Source organism: Bidens hawaiensis, unplaced genomic scaffold (assembly GCF_021521415.1).
Source record: "Bidens hawaiensis isolate Kalapana, Puna unplaced genomic scaffold, B.hawaiensis_p1.1 tig00004685_1, whole genome shotgun sequence".
Lineage (NCBI taxonomy): Eukaryota > Viridiplantae > Streptophyta > Magnoliopsida > Asterales > Asteraceae > Bidens > Bidens hawaiensis.
Window position 1 is genome coordinate 390037 of NW_027491287.1, and position 12097 is coordinate 402133.

General features: G+C 36.0%; 2 pseudogenes across 1 annotated transcript; one reads left to right on the forward strand and one right to left on the reverse strand.

The window, feature by feature from the left end:
• Nucleotides 1-1810: 1810 nt before the first annotated feature.
• Nucleotides 1811-2625, reverse strand: LOC143627540 (putative calcium-binding protein CML25 pseudogene; annotated as a pseudogene).
• A 4149-nt stretch (nt 2626-6774) lies between these two features.
• On the forward strand, nt 6775-10566 carry LOC143627482 (ankyrin repeat-containing protein At2g01680 pseudogene; annotated as a pseudogene). The gene is made up of 3 exons (XR_013152603.1): nt 6775-7110; nt 8684-9092; nt 9853-10566. The product of XR_013152603.1 is annotated as an ankyrin repeat-containing protein At2g01680 pseudogene (transcript).
• The last annotated feature ends 1531 nt before the right edge of the window (nt 10567-12097 follow it).

The window sequence follows — 12097 nt, forward strand, 5'->3', positions numbered from 1 at the left end:
AACAGGAATACTATTCAGCCGGCTGTACCTTCTAGGAAACCTACCTTCGGCTATAAATACTCCAACACCTTGGAATGGTAAGGACATCATCTGATATCTCATTATCTTATCTAGCAATCTCTTAATATACACTTATATTCAAAGCAATCTAGTCTGATTCTCACGCCGGAGGGTGGTCACAAAGAGGAACCCCCCCCCCCTTCTCAGTGACGAGCTTACGGTGTCTGTTTTGCAGGTCACCTGAAGAACAACCTTCTCTGCTGGACCTCATACTCGTGGGAAACATTACTTAACCCCCAGATTATCCGTAATCTGCCCCGAGTCACTTAGTGTTTCTTCAATTAGAAAAAAGGTTTGTCATTTAATTCCACATGAAACAAAGACAAGTATCTAAAAGAATAATCTTACATATGCATATATGTGTCAACATCCTTTTATAATGATGACATATGTTAAGAATAATCTACCTAAAGAAGATATTAGATATCAGAATCAGTTTGTAAAATCAAGGTTATGGAGTGTTTTTGTCTTCATAGGAATATGGGATCAGGACCAAAAGATCAGGCGAGGTTTGGAGAGTGTGTGAGCCGCACCATCGGCTGAGGCGCATAAGTTTCGGAAGCACAAACGTTTATATATATATGTGTGTGTGTGTGTGTGTGTGTTTGGTGTTAAAAATAAGGTTATTCGCAATGGTTTATGAGATAATTACATGCTTAGAATAATTTATGCTTTATAATAAATCGTTTGATAAAAGTTTTATCCATGTGCATTAGCGAATAAAAAATTTTCGTTAAGGCCTATAGGCCTTTTTATTTTAACTCAGCCAAGGTGTTTAAATTCTCGGAGACGACCCTGCAAAAATCCTACTCAAATAGTCAAATGTGATAGCTAGCTTTATTCATATTAAAGAATCAAAGTGTATTACATGTTTATTATATTTGGAAAGCTTAAACATGATATGATATATTGAAATACAACTGGATTGTTAAGGATTTAGATTTTAGGGGTTAAACTATTGAAATCAATTAAATTTTCAAAACTCTACTCGTATGGTACGTTGTAACATGTTAGTCTAAAGTCTAAACATCATAAGCTTGTAAAGATCTTATACTGCCCGTTTTTGCTAAACATAAATACGTAACCATAAAAACTATAAATATAAATATTAAGATTAAGATCATTTAGGTTTTTTAACACCCATAGTTACAACAATAAACCATTTTTTAAAACTTTCAAAAGTGAAAAACAATAACGGGTACACAAATATAGAGGTGAAAATCCTAACCGCTTAACCAAAACATAATAAAAATCGATATAGTACAAACCAGTATGTAACCAATATTAACTGTGTGCTACGACCGGTTAGGAATTTTCACATAATACTAGATAACTAATAAATACATGAACCAAAAAGGTAAAATTTTACCCAATAGGAAGAGAGGTCAAATATGAAAGATAATATTTTTTTCTAGAGATGCAAATCCTAACCGCTTAAACATAATAGAATAATAATCGATATAGTATAAATCGGTTTGTAACAAATATTAACATTATGCTACGACCGGTTAAGGATTTTCATATAATACTAGAAAACTAATAAATACATGAACCAAAAAGGTAAAAGTTTTACTCAATAGTAACCAAAATAGAATAATAACCGATATAGTATAAACCGGTTTGTAACAAATATTAATTGTATGCTACGACCGGTTAAGGATTTCACATTATACTAGAAAACTAATAAATACATGAAACAAAAAATTAAAAATTTTACTCAATAGAAAGAAAGATCAAATATAAAAGATAATATTTTTTTTCCAATTTAGGAACTCTTTAATCCCAAATTGTTTCATAATCCCATTAACAATAAATATTCAAATCAATTAATTAAATCTTGACCCACTCATCATCATGACTTTAAACTCATCAAAACTAATCATACCATCACCATCTTGGTCAACGCCGGCGATCATTTTCCGGCACTCTCCGACGGTACACTCCTCCCCTAAACTCCCCAACACCTTTTGCAACTCATCCACCGTAATCGACCCGTTTTTATCCACGTCGAAAACCGAGAAAGCGTCCTTCCAATTCTCCAATACCTCATTCGAATCAACCCCTTTTGTATTCAACTCAATGAACTCGTTCAAGTCGATAAACCCATCGCCATCTCCATCCGCCTCCACGATCATCTTCTCTAGCTCCTCATTCGTCGGGCAATGGCCCATGCAACCTATGATTGATCCCAACTCTGACGACGAGATCTTCCCGTCGCCATTTACGTCGAATTTTTTGAAAATTTGTTCTAGTTCCTCAACAGATGCCACTGGGGGCGCTGTATCAGTGTCCCCAGTGACAGTGGGGACAAGGATTCGGGTTTTTTTGGTTTTTCGGTTGAAGAGATTTTTTAAACCCATGATTGGAGGAGAAGTGAAGATGTGCGGATCGATCTCAATCTCTCTCTTGGTGTTTGTTTGGTGTCATGATTGTTGTATTTGTATAGGAATCATGAGAGGTTTGTGAATGTGAGCACACGTCCGTACAATTAACAAATTCCAAACTAACTTAAACATACATACATGCCTCCAAGTAGTTCGTGTATATATATATATATATATATTATTTTTTATTTTTTATTTTTTTATGTATTATGATAGAGTGTTGGGTAGAGGTGGCAAATGGGTTTGGTTGGGTCGAACGAGTCATGCGTTGAAATGAGTCATGAGTGAAAAACGAGTAAATGAGTCAAAATGAGTTTGGGTCAAAACGAGTCAATTAAAAAAAGGGTTGTTTTGATTTGGGTCAAAATAGGTTAGGATTAAACCGGGTTTTGAGTTTTTATTTTTTATTTATTTATTTATTTATTTTTTTGAACGAGAATAACGGCGGAAACATTTTAGTTTTTTTAGATTTTTCGTTTTTTCCTTATATTTTAAGTTATGATTTTTTAATTATTTTTTTTTAATTTTTTTTGAGGGTTTTCTATTAAGATCAAAAACCCTCAAAAAAATATTCAAAAGTAATAATAAAAAAATTATAACTCAAAATGTAAATCATAAATAAAAAAAGTAAAAACATTAAAATGTTTCATACGTTGTCCTCGTTCCATTAAAAAAAACATCATCTAGAATCGAACCGAAACCGAAAGTATCGACGAAAAAGAAACAAAAAGCCAAAAAACGAACAACATCAATCGAAATCGAAAAAATCAATCAAAACGAAACTAAAAGAATTCAAACTGATCAAAAACAAAACTGAAAAACGAACAAAAACGAGTCCGGAATCGACTAGAAAGAAACAAAATAAACCAAACCCAACACGTCACGGGTGAAAACTCGTGTTGACTTGAAACCTGAACCGAACCCGTTCCGATCTGAAACCCGTTTCGTGCCGAAACCTGTCTTGTACGAAACCCGTTCCGATCCGAAACCTGTCACATTTCCTTAGGACACTAACCCACATCGACCCATTTCTTTGAACTTGTCGACCCATTTTGACCCGAAAATAAAATGATAGAATTTCAAATGACTCGTTTATTTAAAACCTTTTACCCAAACCAGCTCATTTAATTTTTAAAACAACTCAAATTGACTCATTTGAAAGGGTTTGTGTCAAGATTGCCACCCCCAGTGTTGGGTATAGTTTTGTCATAGATTACATCGGTGTTCACGGTCTGGTTCAGTTAACACAACTGGTTTTAAGTTTCAATCTAAGTGAACAACTAAAACAACTAGATTGTTCGAATCTCAAGCCGACCAACTTGCTTTTGTTGAAATTGTTTGCTCAATTTCTACCGATAACGAACACGATGATAGTGATGTTAGTGTCATCTTGTGGTTTTGAATTACTTGTTAATGTTTGTTAACGAATTAAGAAGGTGTGGAGCACACACTCATTTAAGACCATTGTGGCTTCGCCCCATATCATGGGAGGTTCCAAGGAGGGCCTGCAGGTCAAGCGATGGTTGAACGAAAAATGGATCTTAAAACATCTCTAGAACTCAGCTATTGAGCAATAGCAACTTGGTTACTAAACTTCGATAGTAAACTAAAGATTATTATTAGCTTGGTTTCGTAGTAGCAACGTTGTTTATCGATAGCAGATGAGAGACTGTAGCGTCTTATAATTTGGTAGGATCTTGCAACAAGGTTGTTGTCGGAATAAGTTTTGCAACATTTACACCCTAATTTTCATACATTTTCACTAAACGTCACGACTTTCCACCCTAACCATTGTAATGATGCCATGCGTTTGATTTGAAGTTTCAACAAACATTCTTCCATTTTGTTACTTATAACTAGTTAGTTATACCATAAACGTTTAGGGACTATAAATAGTTCATTTGTGGTTCATAACATCTTAGAATAATTATAATCACATATAAACATACTTTACATCATGTTTATGCATGTCCATGTGACTTGAGAGTTTTGATGTGTACTACACTTTAACTTTTGGTTAATGTGAATCTTGGAAGGAGTTTGGCCTAAGAACCTATAACATTTTATGTTAAGGGGGTGTTTGGGATTGCTTATTTTCACCAACTTATAACGTATAAATATTTTGAAAACTAATAAGGTGTTTGGGATTACTTATATTGTGAGAGGAAAAGTTCCATAAGTTACATTTTTATAACTTATTAACTTAATGAAAAATTATAAAGAGGTCAAATAAGGAATCTCAAACAACCCCTAAATTCTTAAATGTTAAAATTAAGCTTTAACTTTATAAAAATGATAATTATCTACATGCAACACACATAGGCAATGGAATAAGATCCAACTTTAATTATAGTTGTAAAGTCTAAAAAAGTATTTGTTTTTTAATATAAGAATATAATTAAAATAACTATAAATATCATATATAATATTTAATAATATTTAATTGGTATATTAAAGACTTGACCTACCCATGTGGGAGAAATGACATACAAAAATCTTGATGTGACTCATGTTTCTTTGGAATTAGGCCCCCAAATTTTACCCCAGTATTTTATCTACTGCCATGTTTTTATTTTCTTTTCTTTTATTCATATGTTACCAAAAAAGTATAAATAAGTAATTAGCTTTTTTAATTTTCCAAGTCTTTTCTTTTCATTTTATTTATTTTTTTCTTATTCACTTTCGTGGTTTTGGCCTTTGGAAAGGAGAGACAGCCACCGGCGGAAAATGGATCTATATTACTTTTATCACTCCCCGATTATTGGTTGTCTCATGTGTCGACCCAATGTTTAAACGGTTTAAGTTTAGGATAAACGGGTTGACAAGTTGAACACGTGTCTAAACGAGTTTAACTCGCCTAATCTATTTGTAACACACACGTAACACGTTTAACTAATCGTGTTAAAATGGATAATAGTCTATAATCAAGGGGTGTCAATCGTGTTAGGTTGATGGGTTGATGGATTTTGGGTTTTAAGATTGAGTTGTTCAACCCTAACCCGACCATGAACTTTTTCGTTTTGTAGTACTTTTTCGTTTTGTATCTTGTCGGACCCGTTTAAGATCACGTTGTGTTATAGTTGACATATTTTATGTTAATTTATGAAAATATGTATCATACAGTGTCTTAATACTAATTAATTAATTACTCCTCTGGAGGATAAGCATCTTCTGTTGACATATCGATCTGACCAAATACCATTGTCACCGGTATTCATTTTTAATGTTTTCAGTATTTTCAATTATATTCGTAACAAATTCACAAAATTGGTACGGTATTTGTTTATAATTTCACTCGTTTTTGGTCCCTCTACCTTTTTGTTAAATTTATATTTCAACATTTTTCATCTTTAAAATCTAAATATATTTTTTTTCTAAACCGATTAACAGATCAACACCTGTACTAAACATACTATGTTAGTGGTGAACCATTTTATAAAAGGACCACAACTTGTTGAACTAGTTAATAAACGAGTCGTGTTAGACTTTTAGCTTACCCAAACATGAGCATAAGGTATCCAACTAGGGCTCAGACACTGACTTCCGCAAACAGTGAACCATAAAGGATTGCATCCAGCGCATATAAGCAACGTGTAATATCTCTTTTAGTTTGCTTATGTATTTAAAACTAATTCAAACACCCAGTTATAGTAAATTAAAAAAACTAATAAAAATTTACCTAATTGAATAAACCAAATCTATGAAAACTAAAAGTGATCCCTCACATTGTCGGAGGCTTGGGTTTTTCAATTGAGACTCGAGTTCAAACCTACTTGTGTCACTTTTAGGTGGATATTGCTAATGAAAGCTTTAAGCTAGACCTTATGCAAAGGTTGTCAGTTCGAACCCTAAACTCATCCGGGTTTTCATCTCACCGTGTGTTACGCCATAGAATTCCACTCTTGTGGTGTCACAACGACTGTTGACAGTCAGCGGTATGGTTTCCTAGAGGAACGTCCAAACAAAACTCTAAAACCAGCGTGTGCACAAGTAAAACATCGTAATTTTAATTTTCAAACCTCCACCGCCGACGTAAACTTACCGCCGGCGTTCACAAAACTATAAAAATAGCTCACAGTAAAAGGCGTCTCGATCATGTTCATGTTCATGTTCATGTTCATGTTCATGTTCATGTTCAACCCCACTAAATTAACGACAAATTAGTGACAATGAAAGATATATTAATCTAAACATGACTCAATGCTACCCCACACGCAATTATTGATCAAACTATTCAAAATAATATTAATAATAATAATAATAATAAAGCAATACTCCGGTGTTCTTCTCACCATTGAATCTATTAACCACATACAAACTGATCATTAATAATAATAATAATAATAACAACATATGGAACCATCATCATCATTATCACCGAGATCACGTAAATTCATCTCGCACCAGTCGTTCTTAGCAGCCGTCCGATCAGGTGACGTGGACTTGGTTAAACAGCTGATAGTCAACGATGGTGATGAGTCCGCGGTGACGGGTTTAATGGCGATGCAAAACGACGCGGGAGAGACCGCGGTGTATATCGCGGCAGAGGGTAATTTTGAAGAAGTGTTTGATTACTTGATCAAGTTTTGTGATGTTGAGATTGTGAAGATTAGATCGGAGGCGGATTTTAATGCGTTTCATGTTGCCGCGGAGCGAGGGTATTTAGGTAATTTAGTCATGGCTCTGATACCGAGTAGGATGGGAATAGTAAAAGTAAAATAAGTTATTGATTGTTACATAATAGAAATGTCTTGACGAGACGGGTAATTTATTATGCAAAACCCGAGTTTTATTGTTGTTTAGATTTTAGAGCCCCCAAGTTAAAGATCCCTAATTTAGGGATTTTTATTTGTTTTTTTTATATAATAGTGTTTTTGTGACCGGACAAGAGGTTCGGAATTGAGGTCCACAAATCGGTTTAAAGCTCAAAACCGGTTTGGATTGATACTGGTTCGGTTTGTCCAACAAAAGTTAGAACCGGTTTCTTGACCAGGTTACGATCGGTTTTGGTTCGGGATTTGATCAGTTTTGGCGAGTCTCGATTCGATTAACCAGTTTTAGTGGAGAAAATTACAAACTGGTTTCTAGATAATTGGTTTCCAGCCGGTTCAGTTCCGGATCGATTTTCGGGTCGGTTCCAGTGGCGAAGCTTGGACATATACATCGAGGGGGCCGGACTTAATATTTATAAAAAAAATCATAAACTAGAAGGAGGTGGCTCAAAATTTCGGTCAGAAACGGGTAAATTTACACTACGTATAAGACTTTTCGGCCGAAAATGGATAAATTTACACTACCGAGCGAAAAAACGGAGGGGTCGGGCACAAAATTTCGGTTGGAAACGGGTAAATTTACACCATGTATGCAAATTTTCGGCTGAAAAGGGATAAATTTACACTACCGAGCAAAAAACGGAGGGGACCGGACTCAAAATTTCGATCATAAACGGGTAAATTTATACTTTGTATAAAATTTTCGATTGTAAAAAGATAAATTTACACTATCGAGCGAAAAACGGAGGGGGCCTGAGCCACCCCTGGCCCCTGGTCGGTTCGGTTAACTGGTTTATTTGCCCACCTCTAGTCCGGAATAGGATCAACTCGGTACCAAAAATCCCGAACCTGATTCTTCCAAAAACTTGGCACCAGTACCGAAAATTCTCGGTTCAGTATCAGTACCGAAGGCAAAAGTTTGGTAAATACCGGTACCGAAAATTCAAAATATTGGTACGGAATTCAGTACCTGTACCTGTTTGCTTATCCCTAGTCCGGAACAAGGCACGCAACCGGTCCAGTTAAGACTTTTTGAACGATCTTTATTTGAACCGATCAACTGGACCGTGTGATTGGACCAGATATCCAATTTTTTTTTTACTTTTTTCCTTTCGAAATATCGTTTGTTGATTCCATATTTTATTGTGCGTAATTATTTATTTCAAAATAGTTGAGTCGTTCGCAATTTACTTGAGATAAAAAGCTTGTAACGAGCCCGCGGCTCGTTTACAGCCCTACGCTTCGCGCATTAAGTCCTCTTTGTAGATTAACACGCCCCTATATATATACATAATTTTTATATGATTTATGATGTGACCGTGTTCTTAAATTCGGTCTGACCAGCGGACCAGTATGGCTACCGGTTTGTTACTCACTATATAAAAGGAAGCATAATGTAATGATTCCAGTATTTAATAAGATATAATTTTTTTTCAAATGGTAACAATGTTTGCTATTACAATGCAGGCATTGTTAACAAGCTTTTAGCCTTATGGCCCGAGCTTTGCAAAGTATGCGATGCAAAGAACACGAGCCCGTTATATTCAGCAGCTGTTAAAGATCACCTGGACGTCGTGAACGCCATTCTAGACGCAGATATTAGTTGCATAAGGATAGTGAGAAAGAATGGTAAAACTGCATTGCATACTGCAGCAAGATATGGTAAAACAACAATGGTTAAAACACTTATTGAAAGAGACTCGGGGATCGTGGCGTTAAGGATAAAAAGGGTCAAACCGCACTTCATATGGCGGTAAAAGGTCAAAGTACCGCTGTTGTCGAGGATTTATTGCTTGCGGATCACTCGATATTAAATGAACGTGATAAGTTTGGTAACACTGCGGTTCATATAGCTACGAGGAAGTCCCGAGCACCGGTACTTTTTTAATATTGTTGCTTATCTTTATGCCATGTGTCAGAATATTCAATCGTGTCAGGTTGACAAGTTGACATGAACACGGCCCATATTTTTGTTAGTGTCAAAAACATTAAACTGTGTAACATGGTCGTGATCTGTTTAACCCATTTATCTAAAAGTGTCGAATGTGTTGGCGGGTAGTAATTTACTTCTAAATGTGTTAATCGAGTTAATAAGTTATAAGAAAAGTGGGTTAAGCGGGTCACAAATTGGCTAGTGAGTTGACTTGTTTAACTAAACAAGTCGTCGGGTCGACCTGTTTAACTAAATGAGTTAAACATGCCAAACCGAACACAACCCCTTTAAGCAACTTTAAGCAAATATATCAACCCAAACACGACCTGTTTAACCTATATATCCAAACGTGTCAAACGGGTTGGTGGGTGAGTGGTAATAATCAAGTTGTAAAGGTGTTAATTGGGTCAATAGCTTATAAAAAGGTGGATTAAGCGGTTATAAATGGGTGTGTCGGTCAACATTTTTAACTAAACAGATTAAACATGTCAACACGACCCATTTTTTTAAACAGTCAGATATTCCAACCAAAAACATTTTATTTTAGTATTGTGTTTGGGTCATGTCAGAAATTGCCACCACTAATTTAGAGTTGGCGAAACGGGCTGGTTAGGTGATGAGTCAAAACGGGTTAGGTTTTCATTTTCTGTAAAATGGTTTCATTAACAACTTGTTCTAAAATTGTGGGCTTTAAACTGTTCAGATTGTAAGCATGTTGCTAGGATTCACCTCAATAAGTGTCAATGTGATCAATCATCGACAAGAAACCGCGATGAATATAGCCGATAAGCTTAGCTATGGCCCGGCAAAGCTAGAAATCATGGAAGCCCTAACCGAAGCGGGTGCCAAACATGCCTGCCACGTTGGTAGAATCGACGAAGAAATGCAACTTAAACGGACTGTTAGTGACATAAAACACGAGGTCCATTCACAACTCTTACAAAATGAACAAACACAAAGACGGGTCTCGGGTATCGCAAAAGAACTTAAAAAGATTCACCGAGAAGTGGTCCAAAACACTATCAACTCGTTAACTGTCGTTGCGGTTTTATTCGCGTCGATAGCTTTTTTAGCGATATTTAACCTCCCGGGCCAGTACTTGAGCTCGGGTAAACAAGCGGGTGAAGCTGATATTGCACACACACCAGCTTTTCGGGCTTTTTGTCTTTTTAACGCCACGTCATTGTTTATATCGTTAGCGGTTGTGGTGGTTCAAATCACGTTGGTGGCGTGGGACACGCAAGCCCAAAGACAGATTGTTTCAGTTGTGAATAAGTTAATGTGGGCAACCGGGATTAGTACATGTGGCGCGTTTTGTTCAATCGCGTTTGTGGTGGTTGGGAAAACGAGTTCGTGGATGGCTATTACTATGACAGCTCGACCCCAGCCAGGGGCTCTGCCCCTTGAACCCTGCTAGGGGCTGCCGCCCCTAGACCCCGCTGCCAGGGGCGCTGCCCCCGGACCCTCGTCGTTGTGGGTCATATAAAGATAGAAATACAACATGAGTAGTAGTAGTTAATTGATACATGTAAATATTATACAGTTAGCCGTGCACAGCTCAAGAAGGGAATAACGATTAACGGAGAGCGTAACAGGATTCAGGTGAGTTTCTAGCCCCATTTATGTGTTATGTTTTCGGGGCTGTGTGCATACTCAATATGTTTGTTAATACGCTTATCCTAAGAGATAAGTGTATGCCTTATGTGAATAATGTGAAATGTATGAATGATTGCTTGATGGTACGTGAACGATCTTCGGATATTGCACGTACTGTCAGGTTGTAACGCTATGTATAAAGTAAGTATGATATGTATGCTTATGTGTGTGGACGTGATAAAGTTAATAAAAGAAGGAAAGGATGGTTGTATGGTTGTATGGTTACGAAAAGGGTACCGAGCCCTAATAATACTCGAGGTATGATGTATGGTTGTATGGTAACGAAGAGGGAATCGAACCCTACTAATATTCGAGAACTAGGGAACCGAACCCTACTAATATTCGAGGAAAGAGGGTACCGAGCCCTAATAATACTCAAGGAAAGAGGGTACCGAGCCCTAATAATACTCGAGGAAGGAGGGTACCGAGCCCTAATAATACTCGAGGAATGTAGGGCGTAATGCTCTTTATAACGTAAGATATGAAAGCAAGTTAGTACAAAAGAAAGTATGAAAGTATGAAAGTATGAATGAAAGAATATAAGTTTGTGTATATTGTATAATGTATGATTAACTAGAACTCACTCAGCGTAGCTGACTTTTAGTATGCACGCATGTGAGTAGGATGAGGCAGCTCGCTTGAGGAGACACGTGGCACTGAATAAGAGGCTGGCATCGGAAGACTCAAGACGTTTAAATTTAATGTTTTGTTTATTTTGAAAGACAAGATGACGTTTTAAGACAAGATGTGTTTTGTTATGAAATGTTTTATGAAAGCTTTTATATTCCGCGAATGATTTAATTAACTCTGATATTTAGAACTGTGTTTATGAGTAAATCCAACACGAAAGTAGGGCTACCGGTAACGGGGCCTTACACAAAAATGATAAATTTACACTACCGAGCGAAAAAACGAAGAGGTATGTTAAGTATCTTAAATATATGTTATACTAGGTTATTAACCCGTGTATGACACGAGTGGAAATATTAAAATTTTCGAACAAACACATGTAATTTGAAAGGACATCATAAGTTGTTATATGTTATTCAGGTTAACAGCGTACTTTAAGTTGTAAATAATATTCGCACGAAAACAAATGATTGTGAAATACAAAGATAAACCCTAATAACATTCAAATCACAGTCTTTGAAAACATAATCAAAAGTTAAAAATGTAAAATTCATAAGCTATTAAAAAGACTTCCTTATGAACCATATTGATTCTTTATTTGTAACTTTATCTTCCTTTTTAATAAGAATTTTAACACCACTCTTCGCTTTTGATAAAGCTAC